Source organism: Lupinus angustifolius, chromosome LG17, assembly GCF_001865875.1.
Source record: "Lupinus angustifolius cultivar Tanjil chromosome LG17, LupAngTanjil_v1.0, whole genome shotgun sequence".
In the NCBI taxonomy this organism is placed as follows: domain Eukaryota; kingdom Viridiplantae; phylum Streptophyta; class Magnoliopsida; order Fabales; family Fabaceae; genus Lupinus; species Lupinus angustifolius.
The window spans coordinates 13,868,124-13,875,199 of NC_032025.1; the positions used below are offsets into that span (position 1 = coordinate 13,868,124).

General features: G+C 37.5%; 1 long non-coding RNA gene across 1 annotated transcript; it reads right to left on the bottom strand.

Annotated features, from left to right (window-relative positions):
* LOC109331037 lies at positions 6,233 to 6,777 on the bottom strand. The gene is made up of 2 exons (XR_002105726.1): positions 6,688 to 6,777; positions 6,233 to 6,396 (listed from the first exon to the last, which is right to left on the bottom strand). It is a non-coding gene; the product is annotated as an uncharacterized LOC109331037 (long non-coding RNA).

Here is a 7,076-nt window from a genome sequence, read left to right on the forward strand (position 1 = left end):
GGTTGCGTTGGTTACTTGCTTCTTTGGGTGTTGATCAACCTGAACCCACTCCCATGTACTGTGACAATAAGAGTGCTATTCAAATCGCTCATAACTCTGTCTTTCATGAGCGTTCTAAACACATTGAGATTGATTGTCACTTCACACGTCACCACTTCCAACATGGCACCATCACCTTACCCTTCATTTCTTCTTCATTGCAGATTGCTGATTTGTTTACCAAACCTCATTCTACTCAACGTTTTCGTTTCTTGACTAACAAACTCTCAATGCTTTCGTTTAACGCATCTTGAGTTTGAGGGGGAATGTTAAATGTATTTTAGTTATTAGTAAAGGGTAGTCTTGTCTTTTTTGTATTTACTTAACTTCCTATATGTATTGGCCCTTTGGCCTTATCTCTATGATTAATTCCATATTGCATTTCTCCTCTCCCTTCTCTCTTCTTCTTCTCCTCTTCCTTCTTTCTTCCTTCCTATGCAGCTGATCTAACAAAACCAAACCCAACTCTTTAGGCTTTGTTTGGGAGTTAGGAGGGAAAGGAAAGGAGGGGGATGAGAGGGTAAAGAGGGGGGAGGAAAGGAAGGAGAAGGGAGGGCAAATCCAACTAAACCCCTCCCTTGTTTGGGAGTGTGGAATTTAGATAGGAGGGGGTGGAGGGTTAATGTAATACAAAAATACTATTTTACCCCCCTCTCCCTTTAAAAAATCAATAGTATGTTATGTATTATATGTTATAGAATAATATTAGTAAGCATAGTTAGGTAATTTGACTTATTTTCCTCCCAAAACACCCCAATTTGGGGGAACTAGATATTTTGGCAAAGGTATTTTGGCATTTGGAGGGTTTGGGAGGGTTTGAAAAATCATTCAAAACCCTCCCCTCTCCTCCACTAAACTCCCAAACAAGGGAATCCCTTTCCTAAACCCTCCATTTCCTCCCCTCCCCCTCCAAAATGGTACTCCCAAACACACCCTTAGGAAACTTAAGTTATTTATTAATTGTGCTGAACTTAATTATATTATGCATTAGTGACATTGTTAGGTCTACCAGTCTATTTCTCTTTTGTGAATGTAAATTACTGGAATAGTACACGTGAAACTGATAGAGGTTCACTTGGTTCCATAGGGTCGAAGGTGGGCGCATCATTTCTAAACGCCTTGATAGAGGTTTGTCTGATTCTTCTTAGAGGACATCCTTCCGGGAAGCTTATGTTGAGAATCTCACATAACTCCACTCTGATCTTTGCCCCGTGCTGCTTAGGTGCGGGGGAGACGATGCTGATGTGTCACATAGACCTTTCTGCTTCCAAGCGGCTTGGACTTGTAACAAATATTTTTGTTCGGTGGTTTCAAATGCTTGGTCTCATGGTGCTGGGAATGTTGTGGATGACCTTGCTAAAGTAAGGGAAGAGGCTATAATCTTCAATAAAAACACTTTTGGGAACATTTTCAGAAGGAAACGTCAAGTTGAGACTAGGATCAAGGGGGTTCATTTGAAGCTTGACAGTGTGGCTGATAGAGAGCTCTTGAGGCTCAACTTCAGCAGGAATACAATTCTATTTTGAGGCAAGAAGAGATGCTTTGGTTCTAGATGTAGAAGGAACAATGGGTGAAATATGGAGATAGGAACAACAAATTTTTCCATACTCAGACTATTGTGGGATGGAAAGAAATAAAATTCACGGGCAGTACTTTGATGATGGCGTGTGGCATACAGATCCTGATCTTTTGAAGGAGGAAGCTCAACGCTATTTTATGGATTTGTTCTGTGGTACTGTTGATGTTGATTTAGGTTGTTGTCATGTTCGCATGCCTATTTTGTCTATCGAAGGTGTTGATGCCCTAACAGCCCCAATTACTATGGAGGAAATGACTAAAGTGGTTAGGAGTATGAAATATTTCAAAGCTCCTGGTCCTGATGGTTTCCAACCCTACTTCTTTAAGAAGTATTGGCATATTGTGGGGGTTAAAGTCTGGTCCTTGGTGCATGATGCTTTTAGACTTGGTTTCTCTGATAGTCGTCTCGTGGAGACTCTTGTTATGCTTATTTTGAAGATTGATAATCCTACTTCCTTGAAGGAGATGAGACCTATTAGTCAGTGTAATGTCATCTACAAGGTGATAACAAAGATGTTGGTGAGTAGACTAAGACCGTATTTGGATGATCTAATTGGGCCGTTACAAAGTAGTTTTATTCGTGGGAGATGTACTTTTGATAACACCATTCTTGCTCAGGAAGTCATGCATTTTCTACACAGAACCAAGTCGAAGAAGGGAGTTATGGTGTTTCAGGTGGACCTTGAAAAGGCTTCTGACAGAGTTAATTGGGATTTCTTACAACTTACTTTGACTAAGTTTGGTCTTCCTCATATTTGTGTGGATCTGATTATGTGGTGTGTGAGGTCTAGCAACATGTCTATTCTGTGGAATGGTTATAGATTGGAGAAATTTGTGCCCACTAGAGGTCTTCGTCAGGGTGACCCTATGTCTCCATACCTTTTCGTTATGTGCATGGAGAAGTTAGCCCTATCTATTAAACTGTCAAGGGGTGGGCCACCCCTATCACATCTTTAGTTCGCTAATGATGTTCTTCTTTTTTGTAAAGCTTCGAAGGCTCAAGTGAGGTGTATTACTAATACATTGGATGTCTTTTGTAAAGCTTTTGGTCTCAAGATGAATGTGGACAAGTCTAAGCTTATGCGTTCTAGGAATGTGCCCGTGAGTAAACGTAATAGCTTTATTAGTATCTGCTCTATGTGAGCTGTACGCAAACTGGATAGATATTTGGGTATTCCTCTTGTGCATGGAAGGGTGTCAAGGTCTATGTTCAACCCGATTCTTGAGAAAATTCAAAGGTGTATGTCCACTTGGAAGTCTAATCTCCTGAATAAATCAGGTAGACTTTATCTTGCGAAGTCTGTTCTTAATTCGATCCCTCAGACCATGTGTAATGACATTGACAGAATGACTCATAACTTCATATGGGTGGGGATGTTCAGAAGCGAAGCCTTAACATGGTGAAGTGGGATACTATTACTAAGCCCAAACGTCATGGTGGCCTTGGCCTTCGTGATTCTCGCTCGGTGAATACTTCTCTCTTTGGTAAACTTTGCTGGAGCTTATTGTCTTATTAGAATAAACTTTGGTGTAATGTTTTGAGGAGTAAGTATGTGGGTGACCTCTCGGTTTTGTTTGTTATTCAGAAGCCTTGTGTTTTCTATACTTGGAAAAGCATTTTGAAGGCAAGCGCAATGCTCAAAGAAGGCTTTGCATATCATGTTGGTAGTGGTGACTAATCTTTCTGGTATGATAATTGGTCTGGGTTTGGTAAAATTTGTAACATGGTGGACTATGTTCATATATCTGATACTAACCTTCGTGTTAGTGTATGTGTAGAGATGATTCTTGGGCTTTCAACAGTTTGTCAACCCTACTCCCGCAAGAGGTTTGCCAATTGATATAAGACTGGGTTGTCCCCAGTTTGTCTTCGGCTGAGGTTGGTTGGTTTTGGCATCACCATGCTTCTAGTAGCTTCACAGCTAATTCTGGTTATAATTGGCTTAAATCTAGTGACAATGATGATCTTCATAGCTCAGAATGGAGGTGGATGTGGAGGTGGCTCGCTCCCTACCAATGATTTTCATTTTCAGAGACATTTATCTTCTACTTCTATTTGTGCTCAGTGTAATGGTTTTGTGGAAGATCTTTTTCATACTATTAGAGATTGCCCTAGCTCGATCCTTCTTTGGCATCGTCTTGGATTTGTCCATCCTATTTTCTAGAGTAATCAACACTTCAACAACTGGTTGAGGTATAATTCTACACTCACTAATGGTAGTCTTTTCTTAGCAGGCATCTAATGGGCTTGGAGGTGGAGGAATAATACCATTCTAGGTACTCAGGTTTGGGATATCACCTATGTGGTTGCTCGTGTCCATCAGGACTATAGAGATTGGACTCATTCTAATTTAGATTATGGTTGTGGGGATGTCTCTATCTCTCCGGTTCAATGGTTTCCTTCTGCAGTTGGGCAGATAAAGCTTAATGTGGATGGCAGTTGTTCTATGCATTGCATTATCATGGGTGGCGGTGGTGCTATCCAGAATCATGAAGGAAAATGGCTTCTCGAGTTTTCATCTAGTTTTGGAGTTGGTTCTACTGTTGAAGCTGAGTTCTTTGCGATGGAACAAGGACTGCTTTTGGCTTGGGATGGGGGATTTCGAGCTGTTGTGCTTGAGTGTGATTGCTTGAAGGTTGTGCAAATTATTAGGGAGAGTCTTGTGGTTATATACCAAAGGATTTCCTGTTGAGTCGAATACGTAAGCTACTTGCTCGTTGCTGGGTGGTTCAGATTAACTTTATTCATAGAGAGACTAACTCATTAGCGGACTTTATAAGAAAGAAGTGTGCTCTTTCGGGCTCCAATCTCAAGATTTGGGTGTCTGCTGCTGCAGACGCGTCAGATTTCTTAGGTTTAGATGTCTTAACTTACTTTTTGTTTTTATTTGTGATGTACCAAAAAAAAAGCTTATTAGTTTGCTTACATCTATATATATATATATATATATATATATATATATATATATTCTTTTTACTAACTATTAAATACAGATTAGATACTTTTGTTTATAAAAGATTAAGAGATTAAAATAGAATTCATTAATGCATCATAATTGAATTTAAAATTTTTGTTCCCTTAATCTAAAAATAAAAATATTTTAATAGAGATTTGATAGTAAAGTTACGACTTATATCATATTTTGCTTCAACCTTCGAGCTGAGAATCATTCTCGGTTACTTATACTACTTTTGCTATTGACAAAGTCTGAATCTTTTACTACTTTAAAATGACTTTTAATTAAAAAAAATTCAATAAAATAATTACACACAATATATTGAGCGATCCGTAATTGACTTTCGAACTTAAATTTTAATGTAAAAGACTATTTTATACTACTTTGAATTTAAATTAAGTTTTTCATATTTTAAACATAGTGAGATCTCGAAGTCCAAAATTTGAGGTTTGACAATGAAAATTTTTTTGGGGTCAAATGATGCAAATTATTGAATTGCTCAATGCTCATAAATCACAATATATTGGACGAGCTATATGGATCAAGCTAAACATTCACATAGCCCAATCAAAATAGACTAGGCTACCACCTAAAATGATGATTTCGGTTTCTTTCACAGTGCACACATAGACTGAGAGAGAGCTAACACTAAATACAACTAGCCCTCTAAATACCCTATCATGGGCTTTACAAGACACTCTTTAACAACGACAAATATGAATTAAGCTAGTAAGAAACAAAACGTTTGGAACTTTTTGATAATCACAATTGAATAATGTTTGCCTCACACACTAAATAAAGTTGTTTATATCTAACAACTTTACCCATTAGATGAAAAACATAATTTACAAAAAGAACATTTCTATATCTAACAACTATACTTATAAAATTCAATTTAAATACAACATTTCAAATGTACATCAATGTCTTAGTCATATTAATAAAAACAATTATCTCCTCAATAAACATATATAAACTCCTTTGGTGAAAAAGGCCTTCAGGTGCCAACAAAAAAAGGTAAAAGGAGTCTCCATCACTGGGAAGATTTTTTTTTATCGGTCTGCTCCACATATCACTACTTTTTTTGGTGAAAATGGTGGGGCCTTTTAAGGCTCGACCTACTAAATTTTAATCCATCTCCATCCCCAGTTAATTGCATCCACACAACATGAGAATCTAGGTAAGAAGTCACCGTCACATTTTTGGTCTCATTAACAACGGTAAGTTTACCATCTAAATTAAACATTCTTCATCACCTAATTTAGTTGGAATAGAGATTTGTTGTCCCAAAATATATTTCCAAGTTTATCCCAAACTAATCTTAATAAAACAAAAATATAAAAAATTAGGAATATTTAATTTTTTAACTAATGTGACATAGGGTAATTAGTTTGGGATATGTTCGGGACAACAAATCTTTTTCCCTTTATTTTTATTTTTCTCAATGTGCTCCTTTTCTCACTCACCATTTTCCTTTTCCTGTTTTTTACTTCTTCATATTCTTCTTCCTACAAATTTTCAATCAATACTCTTCCCATGTCCATGAATTCATGAGGAAACTGCACCTCAGTTAAGGGAAAACAAAAATCTCCACTTCCCCCTCTCTTCATACACATTGATCCATCATCTAATTTTGAAACCCACCCTGCTCTCTCTACTTCTCGTTCTTCTTCTCTTTCACCAGCAACAACATCCCCTACTCTTCCAGCCACAAAAGCAGCAACAACAGCTTGGTTTTCTGCGACCCATGAGAGGAATCCCAGCGTTTTGATGCGGTCAAGGTTCTTGTCACGGTTCCCTGTGAAGCGAAGCATGAGGGCTCCTCGGATGCTGGAATATAAAGCTAAACAAAATTTCATCAACAATATCAACCCTTCACGAGGCTCTTGTCTCAACTCAATGCCATATCAGTTTGTTACAACTTCATAAAAGTTGGGTTCACTCAATCAGAAAATTTCTAACTCGCCCCTTGAAACTTCAAGGCCAGCACTTTTATCTACCTAACCTTTCTTTTCATCTAGACAATGTTGACATATATAGGAAAGAAAGCCCGACAATGCTAACAACAAGGCTATAACCCTCACCCCATCTATCTTGTCATGAAATATAGCACAACAGCAAGGATTAGAACTATAGGCAATGCGAGAGTATCTATTATCGCGACATGGTTTTCAGTTGAAACATCAAATTTACAACGTATAGAAAGAGGTAACTCGATTTCGACCTATCTTAAAAGATTTTGCGTTGATATTACGTTTTTCGGTTAAAATGTAGAAAATTCTTTAAGTCTGAATTTAATAAAATAGAAGATTCTGAACTTGGATGTCGATTACAAATAAGGGAAGATATTAACACTCGTCCTCGCGTATTAAAACATTACTCTCACTCAGTCACATTAACTTTTATACACTTAAATTATTCTATTACAAATTGAACTACTAACAATCTAATAAAAGTTTATCTTGCTCTTACATATCTCTATATGCGATAGAAGAAATTAAG